This window comes from Macrobrachium nipponense, chromosome 18, assembly GCF_015104395.2.
Source record: "Macrobrachium nipponense isolate FS-2020 chromosome 18, ASM1510439v2, whole genome shotgun sequence".
Classification (NCBI taxonomy): domain Eukaryota; kingdom Metazoa; phylum Arthropoda; class Malacostraca; order Decapoda; family Palaemonidae; genus Macrobrachium; species Macrobrachium nipponense.
In genome coordinates this window covers 88,598,722-88,613,795 of record NC_087211.1, presented here as the reverse complement: position 1 = coordinate 88,613,795, position 15,074 = coordinate 88,598,722, and the positions used below count along the sequence as shown (strand labels likewise).

General features: G+C 35.3%; 1 pseudogene; it reads right to left on the bottom strand.

The window, feature by feature from the left end:
* The window catches only part of LOC135197323 (neuropeptide Y receptor type 2-like), a 125,622-nt pseudogene that overhangs the window by 7,965 nt on the left and 102,583 nt on the right, over nt 1-15,074 (bottom strand).

Genomic DNA, 15,074 nt, shown 5'->3' with positions numbered 1-15,074 from the left:
TTACACTAAAAAAATTGTTTATTCCTCTTTACCCTTGTAACTATTTTTATAATTTTAATGATCATTATTTATTTAAGTAGGTGGGGGGAGGGTTAAAAGCCCCTGAATCTATAATAAGAGACAAAGGAAGAATACTTCAACGTTAAAAATAGATAGTAGAAAGGCATTGAACGGAACAAATATTTTTTTTTCTTTTAATTTCGCTCCGCTTCTGGTCTCTTATTGTTTTTGTTTTGTTTTATCTTTGTTTTGGTGTACTTTCACGACTACTAAATTAGAATTTGTGTTTTGCAAGCGCTTGGTTTATTTATTTATTTTTCTATTTAGTTTTGCTCGGTACATTGTACCCGGAATACAAATACGTTGTACGCGACAGCTTGCTTCATAATTCAAATTCTGTTTTTACTACCGTATCGAAAATCAAAATTAGTATTTGTTTATCAGCACCTCAGTGGCGTGGTCGGTATGGTGTTGGCGTGCCATCTCAGTGGCCACGAGTTCGATTCTTGGGCATTCCATTGAGGTGTATGAGATGTGCATTTCTGGTGATAGAAGTTCACTCTCGACGTGGTTCGGAAGTCACGTAAAGCCGTTGGTCCCGTTGCTGAATAACCACTGGTTCCGTGCAACGTAAAAACACCATACAAACAAACAAACAGCATTTGTTTATGTTCCTCTTGTTTTACATTTGATTACTTTGGTGTGCTCATCGGAAATCGATGTTTGTGAGCATTTTAATGAAACACAATGTCCAAGATTTAATATGATTAAAAAGTTGATTCATTATATTTAGTACAAATTATCATTAACTATCGTGATACAATTCATCTCTACTTCCCTTTGCAAAGAAACAATTGATCGCAATCACATTTATCTCTTATATGATTTTATATTTATGATTCATAAAGTGAATTCATCAGTTATCATACTTCATAAAAATCACCATAAGCCATTGTGTCAGAATTCATCTGTACTTCCCCGTTAAAGTAATAATTCATCATAATAGTAATTACTATCTAAAGCAGCTTTGAATCCATCAGAAGAGTTGGAATAATTTGGACTAATTATATTTCGTTCATAAGCCGCATAATTCCGGTAATCATAATTCCTGTAATCGCTTCCCGCTGATATGAAATTATATTTTTTGTGTATCCCATTAACATAAAAAAATAGTCTCGACTTATTTATTTTCTTTAAATAAATAAACTTTCAATGTCATCACCAACTAGCAAAACTGGCTTTCACAGAATATGAAAAACGAGAAAAATTAATAACCATGAAAAAAATCAAGTCCAGATATTTTGATATACACTATACATTGGAAAAGCTAAAGCAATTGCAGTAAATTTGTTAGAATTTTAATAAAGTTTATCTTGACCTTACGAGTTATATATAATATATATATATATATATATATATATATATATATATATATATATATATATGTATATATATATATATATATATATATGTATATATATATATATATATATATATTATATATATATATATGTATATATATATATATATATATATATATATATATATATATATATATATATATATATATATGTGTGTGTGTGTGTGTGTGTGTGTGTGTGTGTGTGCGTGTGTGTATGTGTGCGTTTGTGTGCGCGTGAAGTGAAATTTCTTGTACGGACCGTGGCACGTTTCGAAGACATTCCAGTAAATTGGAACTCAGCCGTATCTCCTTTGATTGGCTCGTCCGACGGAATTCCTCGTAACTTTAATTAGGATCCGCTGGATCCTTTCCACGCCAGTCCAAGTAATAGGACACTAAAGAACCGATACTAAATAACACTTTACTTATGAAATTCCTGGCTTATAAACAACATGTAAGAGAAGAAGCCTTCTGAAATTCGCCTTATTTGTGAAATTCCTGTAGAACCTGTTTATGAAATCCCTAGACCCATAAGCGCGAGCAAGTCAGTCTCCCACCAGCGCCATCTTTCTCATCATCATCATCATCTTCTTCTTCTTCTTCTTCCTTGTCCATCACGGAAGACGTCGTTTGTTTACGTCGCCTGATATAACACGCCCGTCCGGGGAGACGCTCTCGGACGAAAAAATCTGAGCATCGTCAGCTGATCGATCCTGGAAAAGCGATCCCTATAACACTGTTTTCTCTCGAGTGTTTACTCCGAGGCGCCGATGGACTATAAATGTGTTTATCTCTGGAGCAGGGATTCTTTACGGCTAGGCTAGCTGCAGCCCCTCTCTGGGAATAATGGGATACGAAGGGCTAAATTTAGGGTCTTGTAGTCCTAGCCCTGACCGACGTCGTCTTGTACCTGTTTGAAGCCTTGTTACGTACGCGTTTTCGACCATGTTACTGTATCTTTTTTATGTATATATTTACAGTGCTGTAGTTTATAAGAAGGAATCGGTTGTGCATTTCTTAAGGGTTAGTGATGCCTGAATAATATTCCCATTATCAGCTACGCTCTCTCTCCCTCTGCCTGTTCTAAGGGTAATATCTTCCCTCTCTCTGTCTGTTCCTGTCATATCCACGTTCTAATATTTTCCCCTAAATATTGTTCCCTTTGATATTTTCTCTAATACTTCCCCTCAAATATTTCCCCTGTAATATTTTCTCTAATACTTTCCCTCTAGTGTTTTCTCTGAAATAATTTTCCCTCTAATATTTTCCTTTAATATTTTCACTAATACTTTCCTTCTAATGTTTCCCCTCTAATATCTTGCCTCTAGACAGAGCGTAAGAACTGCAAGGGGGATAAGGATGTATACTTTTTATCTTACCTATGAGCTTGCTTACTTGAGGACTTACGAGGAATTAATGGATTTGCCGTAGGCAAGGTGAATCATACGACAGAGAGAGAGAGAGAGAGAGAGAGAGAGAGAGAGAGAGAGAATCTAGCTTACCAATGCCTTCTTTTTAAACATCAATAGAGTAGTTACTTGTATGAATCTGGTGTTGGTTGCTACTAGTTTTGACGAGAGAGAGAGAGAGAGAGAGAGAGAGAGAGAGAGAGAGAGAGAGAGAGAGAGAGAGAGAGAGAGAAGGGAAATAGTAACGCAAAGATCCGCCGGTTCTTTCAAAGACTGTCTATATTTTTCTCAGATATTCTGATTTGAAAGGGAATTTCTAAGATAATTTAAGAGCAAAGATTCTTGTTCTCTACTTCCACTACTGCCAACGCATAAATACAACCAGAAACTGCTTTATAATCCAGTGCACCTCTGAATTCCGTTGAACCGCAGCGAAATGTTAACGCCCATATTTGACACAAGCTGTTTGTATAAGTCATTGTATATTTATATTTGCGAGACGAATACATTCCCGAATGTATTCGAATGTACTACGCTCCCGTCATGAAATGGAAATAGGATAGTTGAGGATAATCATTAAGTGGTTATTCTCCCACAGATTAAAAAATGATAAATAACGAAAAAAATTTAAAATCCGCAGAAGAAAAAAAAAATAATCACAGCAAAAACAAAATAAATAAATAGATAAACAAATAAGGAAAATAAAAAATAAAAAAGAATGAATAAAGAAAAAATGTAAAATCAGCAAAAACAATGAGTAAATAAATTACCAAAAAAAAAAAAATAACTAAGAAAAATTTAAATGCATATATATATATATATATATATATATATATATATATATATATATATATATATATTATATATTATAAAACGAGAGAACGCTAGAACAAATTAAACTGCCGTTGCAGCCATGATATTGCTACAACGACCAATGCAACAGCTGCTGTTGCCATTATTGCTGGCTTTACAAACACCAAGCTCCTCCTCCTGTTAGTCCCTATCCTCATCACAAGCAGCATAATTTAGGAATAAAAATATATGTGAGGAGAAGGAGGAGGAGGAGGAGGAGGAATTCATGTAGTGGGGAATTTCATTATGAAAATAACTTAGTAGATCCTGCCTTAAAGTACTCAGAGGAATTTGCTACCTGTCAGTATTATTAGATTAATAATTAAGCGGTTGTAAGACCAGTTTGGTGTATTTCTGCCAGTCGAGTTTTATCTTTCTCAGAATATAATAAATTCTAATTATATCCTTCAGTAATTGCTTCCATTTTCCTTTCATTTTAACACAAAGACTGCGTTTCGTTTCTTGGGCTGTCAGTATGTACAATAGTGCATTACCTGCAACAACTGTCCTCTCGCATCATAGAATAGACAGGAACATTTGATAAAAAGACAGTAAACAGACAGGAGAAAAGTAGCAGATTTGGTTTGATTAAAGCAACATGGCAAAAGAGAATCCAAAGAGAGCTAGACACGGAAAGTTGATTGATTTGAGAAGTCAAATTGTGAAGATAACGAGAATTGCAAATAAGACACTCGAAATCAGGAGATAGACAGCAAGGGTGGTTTGCGGGGTGGGGGGAGGGGGACTTTATGTCAGTCTGGCAAATAAGACCTACTACTGTCAGACCCTGTCAAACCTTTTGCAGGCGACACAGGTTAAGAAATGACCTTCCATAAGATCATGAGGTGGGGGAAAATATGACACTTCAAAGGTTATCGTGCGGCATGGCATTCTTTGGAAATTGACATTACAGAAGAATGGAAACAAACATTTCCCTGAAAATACTGAACACAACTGCTTGGAAATTAACACTACAGAAGAATAAAACCAAACATTTCCCTTAAAAAATGAATGAACATGAAACCAAACAGTTCGCATGAAATATTTAACCAACATGGAACTGTTTGGAAATGAACATTACATAAGAATTAAACCAAACATTTCCTATAAAATATCTAATCGACATGGAACTGTTTCGAAATTAATATCACAGAAGAATGAAAGCAAACAATTCTTTAAAAAAAAGAATTAAATTAATGCTAGAAATGAATGAGAATCCTTTAAAAATATCTTTACAGACATTCAATTCTAGAACAAAGTTTTGTAGAGTTGCATCCTATCATCTTGCCTACTGTGTTATATGATTTATATAAGTTTCCTTGTGTACCCTTCACACGATTTAAAGCTTGCATGTCAAAATGTCAGATGTCATACTGGATGAAGTTCCAGATACGAAATCTGGAAATTCATCCAGTATGACATCCAGTATCACAGGGACTTCGGAGAAAAAAAAAAAAAAAAAGGGATAGAAACGTCGAAAGCTCTGTGAATATCTCAATACAAAAGCAGGGCAATCTTTTTCCAGACAGAACTTCATAAAGGTGAAATACTTCACGCACGAATAAACGCGACTTCCCCGAAAGTTACCAGAAGACGAGATTATATTATACCTTAGCTGTTCAGTCGCTCGTCAAAAAAAAAAAAAAAAAAAAAAAAAAATCTGCAGTTAATGTTGGGTACGAAGAAATTTTTTCCCCGATTTTAGATCATTCCTTTGAAATTGCTTTTTTTTGTTTGTTTGTTTCTTGAACCTGCATTCCGTGATAAGGAAAGCGGAAGCGAATATTTCTGGTTCTGAATTTAGACAGAAGAAAAGAATAATTTAAGTTTTGTCATTCAGAGATTCTCGTCCTTTCATAAAAAGAAAGTTTTAGAGGAATTGTCAAATACTAACGATAAAATAACGCTATAGTGATTATCAAATTATTAGCGTGCACAGCTTCAGTGAGTAATGAAATAAAATAGCAGCACCATAATAAATAAAAGTAGTAATGAAAACAATAGAAAAAAGTAGCAATAATTATGCTTGAGTAATGAAATAGTAGTAGCAGTACCACAGTGAATAGAAGTTGTAATAAAGGCAAATGAAGAAAGTAGCAATAATTCTGCTTTAATAATGAAATAATAGCAGCACCATAATAAATAAAAGTAGTACTAAAAACAATAAGAAAAGTAACAATAATTCTGATTAAATAATGAAATAATAGCAGCACCACCAGTAAATAAAAGTTATAATAAAAACAATAGGAAAAAGTAGCAATAATTCTTCTTGAATAATGAAATAATAGTAGCATCAACATAGTATATAAAAATAATAATAAAGACAATAGGAAAAAGTAACTATATTTCCGCTTGAGTAATGAAATAATAGTAGCAGCAACATAGCATATAAAAGTAGCAATAAAAACAATAGAAAAAAATAGCAGCAATAATTCTGCTCGAGTCGAGAGCTTTACCTAGATAATAACTTCCACGAAGAATTACAAGCTTAACGAAATTACCCCACGAAACAAAAATTACAAGGCTCCCTCCCTGAAGAATAATTGCATCAATTTACATCTGTTTTGGGGATTAAAAAAAAAACCGTCTTTTGAAGGGGCAAAAAAAAAAGGCCTCTGAAGAAAAAAAAAGAAAATGCCGATGGGCGAATAAACTTAATCTATTTCGTCTAAGAGGAGGAGGAGGAGGAGGACTGTGTGAGGCCCTGAAAGCTGGGAGCGTCTTAGATAAGGATACGGAATAAAGATACGGGTTCCCCTGTGCTCAGCATCTTTCTCGGTCCACAGATTACGTCCGGGGGAATCTTGAGAAACTCGTTCTTATCTTTCCTTGGGGAGGGGGAGGGGAAGAAAAGGGGGGGAAGGAGGGGTAGGGGTGGTGGGAAACAAAGGGTAGGGGGAGGGAGGAAGGGGAAAGGGAGGGGTAGGAGGGAGGGAGTGGCTAACATCAGTTGCAAACGCGTTGACTGTCATCCAAATTTGCATCGATCAAGTTGAGATGATTTCCGTGGAATTCTGAATGAATGTGGGAGGCTCCCCCCCCCACACCCCCGCACCCTTTCTCTCTCTCTCTCTCTCTCTCTCTTCTTTCTCTCTCTTTCTCTGTCTTTCTCTCTCTCTCTCTCCTCTATCTCTCTCGCTCTCTCTCTCTCTCTCTCTCTCTCTCTCAACCCACGCCAAAATTACTTTTTTTCTTTCTTTCTCCTGTCTATCCGTTTTTGTCCCTCTACCAAATATTTTTTTTTAATCAATCTTGATCTGTCTGAATTGGAATCGATCTAGTACATCTTTTCCGGAGAATTCTCAATGAAAAAGTTAACCCCTGCCCCCCCCCCTCTCTCTCTCTCTCTCTCTCTCTCTCTCTCTCTCTCTCTCTCTCTCTGTAGGAAAAAAATAATCCTGGTTTCATTCACTCTCTTATCGATGCCTGTCAAAATTCTTTATTTTTATTTCCTTATTCTTTCTACCAATCTATGCCTTCCTATTCGTAAACGTTTTCCCTCTTTCTCTTCTTCTTCTTCTTGTTTTCTTCTGTTTATTCTCAGTGAGGAATCTTCTTGATTAGTTGTAATTTTTTTTTCTATTTTCTTTCTTTTTGTAGTAGTCACTTTCTTCCTTTTTTTCACTAAACGTTACTCTACGCCAGTACAGAGATATTCGGTGGTTTTACCTGTGCAAATAACAATTCTCTCTCTCTCTCTCTCTCTCTCTCTCTCTTTGTATATGTAATGTACATATACATGTATTTATATATGTATACATCAGTATGTATACACAGTATATTTATATTATTATGTATAATATATATATATATATATATATATATATATATATATAATATATATACATACACACACACACACACACACACACACACATATATATATATATATATATATATATATATATATATATATATATATATATTCCCTCACAACAAAAAGAGACATCATAATGGTTGACACTGCTCACGAGGTGCATATTCATTCCTAGACAAATAACATATATGCATTGAATCTCCGGTTCAACAAATGGCGTCCTGTTCGGGTGAGAGTAGGACCACGTATCAGGAAGTTTCCAACTGCTCCTTTTTTTGGGGGGGTAGGGGTGAGGTATTGCCTCCCTCTTTGTAAATATTTGTCTTTTCTTTTTATTTTCTCTCTCTATCTCTCTTTTGCATTGCTCCAAGTTTGTGACCTATAGAGTCAGCTGGAAAATTTGTGTTAGTCCGGACCTTGCTTTGAGGATTCTCTCTCTCTCTCTCTCTCTCTCTCTCTCTCTCTCTCTCTCTCTCTCAGGTTTCCTTGTTGTCTGGCTGGGATACTTTCCGTTGTTAGAATGAAATAGTAATTTCATATAAATAATATTTTTGTACGAAAGTTAGTAGCCCATAAGGGTCTCGTATATGCTATAGGTAATATAGTACATTAATAGAATAATATAGTATGCCCATTGATTCTCTCTCTCTCTCTCTCTCTCTCTCTTCTCTCTCTCTCTCTCTCAGGTTTCCTTGTTGTCTGGCTGGGAAACTCTTTGTTACAAGAATGAAATAGTACTTTCATATAAATAATATTTTTGTACTCAAGTTAGTCAGCCAGGAGAGTCTTGTATATGCAGTAGGTTATATACATTAAAGAATAATATGGTATGCCCATAGATTCTTGTACATTTTATAGGGCATATACATTCAAACAATAGTACATAGAACAATATTCTTTTCCGTTTCTATAAATAGTTCCATTTGACACAAGCTCAGTAACGTTCAAATTGTCTTCAATTCAGTGCGCATAAAACAGCAAGGATTTCTATTCCTGGTAAAGGTGAACTTTATCTCTCTCTTTCTCTCTCTCTCTCTCTCTCTCTCTCTCTCTCTCTCTCTCTCTCTCTCTCCTTACCTATTCCTTTTTTTAACTATCCATTCGGGTTTCTTCTGTCTGTCCGCTTATTCTCAGTGAGTTGTCGCCCCCCCGCCACCCTATCCTCTGGGTGTGTGTGTGTGTGTGTCTCTGCTTCTCTCTCAGTGTTCTAAAGACTAAAAGAATGATTGACAGGTTTATCCCAGTGGCGTCGCGGCATCAAAGGGCAGCACCTTCAGCGGATAGGAATAGAGAGAGAGAGAGAAAAAAAAGGGGGTGTTGAAGGAAACATACATCTGTGAAATGTTCTTTATGTCATTTCCTGCTTTTTACTCTGATCTGCTTTTTTTTTTTTTTTTTCACCGCCGCCATAAGCCTTTGAAATATATGAGAAAGTTTGAGCTGTCAGGCAGATCAGTAGTTCAACCTTATAGCTAGATTTACTTGTAGGTCGTGTTATTATTATTATATTATTATTATTCCTGAACCTTTTAAAGATAACAAATACGCTTAACATACTATGCAATAGAACGAGTAAGATGCCTAATATATATATATATATATATATATATATATATATATATATATATATATATATATATATAAAATTTATTTAAAGCTATACCACGAATAATAAGTAGCTGTTATAAATAGCCCAGCTTTTAGCTATCTCTAAAAACATATATTATATAATATATATATATATACTATTATATATATATATATATATATATATATATATATATATATATATATATATATAATTTATTTATTTAAAACTATACCACGAATAAGAAGCTGTTATAAATAGCCCATCTTTTAGCTATCTCTAAAAACCCTGTAACATGATAAAAAAACTGCAATAAATAGACCAGTTTTTAGCTATCTCTAAAAACCCTGCAACAAGAATAACAAGCTGTATGAATGACCCAATTTGTAATTGCTCTTCAAAATCAATAAAGTGAATAAGACTCAGTTATCAATATTCCAGTTTTTAGTTCTATACCAGATGAATGATAAACCTTCCAGTGCCCACCTTCACAACACATATGCAACACAATGAAAACGGTATTAATAAACCGGCAAAATGTATGAAATACATTCCGTGACAAGGCAAACATTCTCTGTCGTTTCATTATCTTGTCAAAATATCAGAGGGCAAAGCGGAGAGATCCGGCCCGGCGTTTTAGAAATGGAATATGCCCGGCATAAACTCGGCCGGTTCGGGAAAATCACTGGATTTTATACATATTCGTCAGATGGCGCCATTCCCACCAATTTCACGCTGGGGACGGTGGGCCAGGTAGTGCGCAGTGGAAACGCGATTATTGCTTATACGTTTTCGAAAGCGTTATTGACTACATCTTTGTCGACTGACAAATTGCGACTCGTTCTCATCTGGGTCAAGTCCCTCGTAGGAGGGTAGTGCCGTCAGTGGGCCTCATGCAGTGCACTGTAGGCATTCCCTAAAGCTGGCCATACATTATCCAACTTGTTGTACAACTTGGTTGGGTTGTGTGAAATGTTGGACAGTGTATGGGCAGGTTGTACAACAAGATTTTGGTTGGTTGGTTTGGTTGGAGAGAATCAAAGCAGCTTTGATTTTAAGGGGGCGTGGCCTAATGTTGTACAACCTTTTGACAGTGTGTGCACTTGTTGTAAAACTTCACAACCAACATTAGTTGAAAGCCTAGTTTGACTGCGAGTAGTCCTTGCTTTAAAGACACGTTCTTTTGGAAATAGCTGTTTTATAAAAGTGTTAAACAGACGTGATGGCAAATATAAATGACACTGAACAGTGGAGAAGTTTCATTGATACATACAGAAGTTTACCTGCGATTTGGAAAGTGAAAAGCGAAGAATATAAAGATAAAAACAAACGAAATAAAGCATGGGAAGTACTGTTGAATAACCTTAAGGAAATAGTTAGCAATGCCACTCTAGATGATTTAAAAAAATAAACAATATGAGAACTTGTTAAAGGAGGGAATTGAAAAAGAAGGAAAAGTCTGAAAAGTCTGGTGCGGGCGGTGATGACATGTACGAACCAAGTTTATGGTATTTCGATTTGCTGCATGATTTTTTAGGAGATCAAGAAATCCAGATACCTGGAGATAGTAATTTGGATGAGAGCGATGACCAGGGAATTGGAAATACAGCAGGTACCAAGAGAAAAATGCGGACTACTCATGATACAACTAAAGATCACTATTTGCAAAAAGCCGTCGAACATTTAGATTTCATAAAAGAGCAGAAACTCATGAAGGACGAAGCCGCAATCTATGCGGATAGCGGATAGCTGAGCGGTATCCTACAGAAAGCTGAACGAGACACAAAAGTTGTATGCAAAAAAAGCTATTGATGAGATTCTTATAATGGGCCAATTAAACCAGTTAACATTGGATTCTGTGTCACTATCGTCCAGTAGGTCAAGTACTCGTGCATCAACCCCATTGACATTTTTTCAACCCAACCTGTATGCACTTATGCATTTAATTCCAATGAAAATGTCCTTCGACTGACATAAGCCAACAGGGAGTCAATATACTATAACTGAACTTCTTCAAGACCCGAATTATTCTTTAAACTAGTTGTAGAATACCTATATTAAACTTCAAGGATAAAAATGCATTCATTTGGTACAGTAGTTTATTTTTAGTTTGCATTATTTAAAGGAAACGTTTTGAACAATGTAATATTTAGTTTATGTATTTTTATAATGTTGTAGTATACCTAGAATACAACTTCAAGGATGCATATACATTCATAAGGTACAATATTTTATTTTCATTTTTCATTGTTTAAAGGAAATCTGTTATTTTTATTAAGAATGTAATATTCAGTTAATACATTTTTTTTTATAATGTATATTACTTAATGGTAATAAACTTTATCAGTTTTTGATGTTTTATTGCTGTTCTACCCTTGCAGAAGGTTGTTGTAATCTTAACATTTTCCACTGCCATGAGACTGCACCATCAGTAAATAGAAATACTGACAAACTTGTTTGCCCTTACTTGCTTAGCACATGTGGTAGAATTTCTTTTCTGAGTTGGTTGTAATGGGACTAGTTGTTGCGGATCAGATCTCCAAGAACCCTCCTGTACAGTTGCAGTATCTATATTTTCTATATCAGCGCCTTGAAAATATAACTGTCTATTCTTTTTCAAGATATAATTGTGTAGATAGCATCATGCCAATGTGATTCGTGCGGCTTTTTCAGGTGCTAAATTTATAGTAGTAAATAAAATCCGAAACCTGCTAGCTAGAATCCCAAAGCAATTTTCAATAATTCGTCTTGCTCGAGATAATCTATAGCAATAGATTCTTTGTTCATCTGTTAGCTGACCTGTGAAGGGTTTCATTAGATTTCAGAGAGGGCAAATGCATCGTCTCCTACCATGACATACGGCATTTTCCATAATTTCCTACAGGTAAATCCTCTGGATCTGGAAATGTAATGTCATCGTTTTCAAGTTGTTCAAAGAATTTGCTGTTAGATTGAACTCCTCCATCTGATGCTCTTCCATTTGCTCCAGCCTCAGCATATATGAATTCATAGTTGGCATTTGCAATGCCAAACAAGACAATGCTGAATGTTTTTTTATAATTATAATAGTATGAACCTGAATTTGCTGGTTTTTTTTATGTTGACATGTTTACCGTCTACCGCTCCAATACAGTGTGGAAAATTCCACTTTCTTTCAAAGGACGTAGATAGTTCTTTCCATTCATCTTTTGTAGTTGGAGTTTTAATTATTTTCTTCTTGTTTAGCACACTAATTATAGCATTGCAAGTAGGTAAAATAACTGACCAGAGTAGTTTGGGGAGCAATTCTCGTCAAAAACTTTAAATCCTCATATGATTGACCGGTCGCTAAAAATCGTAAAGTTGTTGACAGCTGTTGGTGTACTGTTATCACGTCATCCCTCATTTTAGTAGCCTTTTTTTTCAAGAAAGGCGTAACCAGGCTTAACAGCTCCTAATAGGTTTCATTGTCCATTCTCAAGAAATTTTTTTAATCATCTAGAGCAGTTTCTTTTAGTTCACGTAACAAATTCACATGAGAATTATGTGAGCGATTTAGCAACCATTGTTTTGCCCAATGCTTTCTTTTTTTACGTACTTTTTTTTCGTTCTCAGCTGCACATAAACTGATTATTGTACCACATAAAAGTATTTCTTCATCTACTTCCATTCCGTAATGATTTTATTTGAAATTCTAAGACAACAATAATATGCCACAGAGCGTGTTATTCAATACAGATCGACATCTATAACTAATGTTGGACGACTTGGTCTTACAGTGTATGCTCTAGAGCAGAAATTGTTGGCCAACATTGTTGTCCAACCAAGTTGGATAATGTATGGCCCGCTTAAGGTTCTTTGTAGCGTCCCTTCGGCCCCTAGCTGAAGCCCAGTGTTGCCAATTGGTATGTGTATACCTTCCAAACTGGCTATAAAACTTACACAAAACCGAACCGGGGAAATAAGTGAAAATAGCGCTTCTATTTGAAGTATATATACATATTAGAGCGATTTTATCATTATTTCATTACTATAACAACTAGAATTCATGGAAACAGTTTGTAAATGCATCGGCGTATGTGTGAAGCTCCACTAAATTAGCAACGATGCGTGTAGCCCCTGTCATATCTATTGCTATTCCTCCGTCCATTTTCTCGTTGTGGGGTGTCTGTCAGGGGGTAACTACCCACTAAAATGTCTGTCATAACCATCGCAATACTCTAGAATCTGCAGTACTGTTCTAGTACAAAGTTTACTTGGTATCTCCGATGTTGGATGCAGATCCTGTCTCCCCCTCCCCCTCCCCACTCGTTGTGGGGTGTCTGTCAGGTGGAAACCATCCACTAAAATGTCTGTCATTACCATCACAGCATTCTAGGTTGTGCAGTGAAATTGTAGTATAAATTTTACTTGGTATCTCCAATGTTGGATGCAGATCCTGTCTTTCCCTCCCCACTCGTTTTGGGGCGTCTGTCAGGGGGTAACCACCCACTAAAATGTCTGTCATTACCACCACAGTATTCTAGGATGTGCAGTGCTATTGTAGTATAAATTTTACTCGGTATCTCCTAAGTTGGATCTAGATCCAATTAACCCCCCTTTTCAGTGCGTCTGTCAGGGGGAACCCACCCTCCAAAATGTTTGTCACTGGTCATTCTTTAATCAGTAAAGTCTGCAGATATATTATATATTAGTTTCATCTGGTATCTCATATATTGGATCCAGACCCAAAATCTAACGAACAATTAGTGGTGCTTGTTAAGTAATCCCCCCATATATTTTCGGCAGACGGTCAGTTTCATAGCTTACAAGTCTACTTCTAAATACCAGTAGGGGTTACAGTCGGTATCTCGTTCGTTGTATCTCAATGGTCCGGGCTGCCGTCTATTAGTGCAGCTACTTCGAGGTTTTCCTCCTGTGACAACTTTAAAACCTTTCTAGTGCTCTGTTAAGTTCATTATATATCTATTCTCTAAACATCATTCTGTTGAATAAGCTTATACGGCTATTCAAAGGCAAACGACCATGTACCTCAAAATTAGGACTTATTCACACCTCGTCCATTTATTAAATTTAAACTAAACATATTAATGAAACCCAAATCGATATTGCTTCATATTACTCTTCTGAGCTGGTTAACTACCTTCCCTTCCATACGCAAATAAATTTGAGGTAGCCAAAGTTTTGTAAAGTTAAATAGTGACGTATTTTCACTAATGCCAAAATGTGGCCGAAGGCCAAATGTAATTCGTGATGTTATGTAATCTAATGATGAAATTCATTACCTAGCCAACTGTTTCACGCGAACACGGCCTATTGAACTTAATACTTGATTAAAAAATTTTGATTCATGGTTTTTTTTTGACAAATATATTAAACCCAAAATATTAGCGAAGATCAAATGTCACTTTTGTGATGATACTGAATATTAATAATTATATGATCAGGTGTATTATTGATATTTTTAATTTGATAGTGAAGAATTAGTCATTCTTATTCAAGCTTCCAGTTCTCGATGTGAATGCATGGGAGTGCCTTTTGGTGGGGTATGGTATATTTTGCATAAATTAGATATTTTGTAAAAAAAAAAAAAAATACAGATAATATTTGCATAAATTAATAATATTTTGCAGATCATCTTTTGCATAAATTAATAATATTTTGCGGATCATATTTTGCATAAATTAATAATATTTTGCAGATCATGTTTTGCATAAATTAAGTAATGCGGATATGACAGCAAGGGCCTTAATTCGCATGCTATTAATCTAAAAGGCCATTTTCATTTTCTTTAGTAAAAGTTAATCAAACGACCTCAGCCCAAATAAATTAAAACTGAATATGTTTTGAACTACTGTTTACTTCAGTTTTCTATTAAATCGAGGGGGCTTACCTAGAATCCTTTGTTATTGTACTAGAATAATCTACGAAAAGCAGATTAGACTTTGCTAGTTAATAATGATGTTAATGGATAATAATTAAAGAAGACATCTTGGTGCTCCTAAAGAAAATCAGACTGCAAAAGTT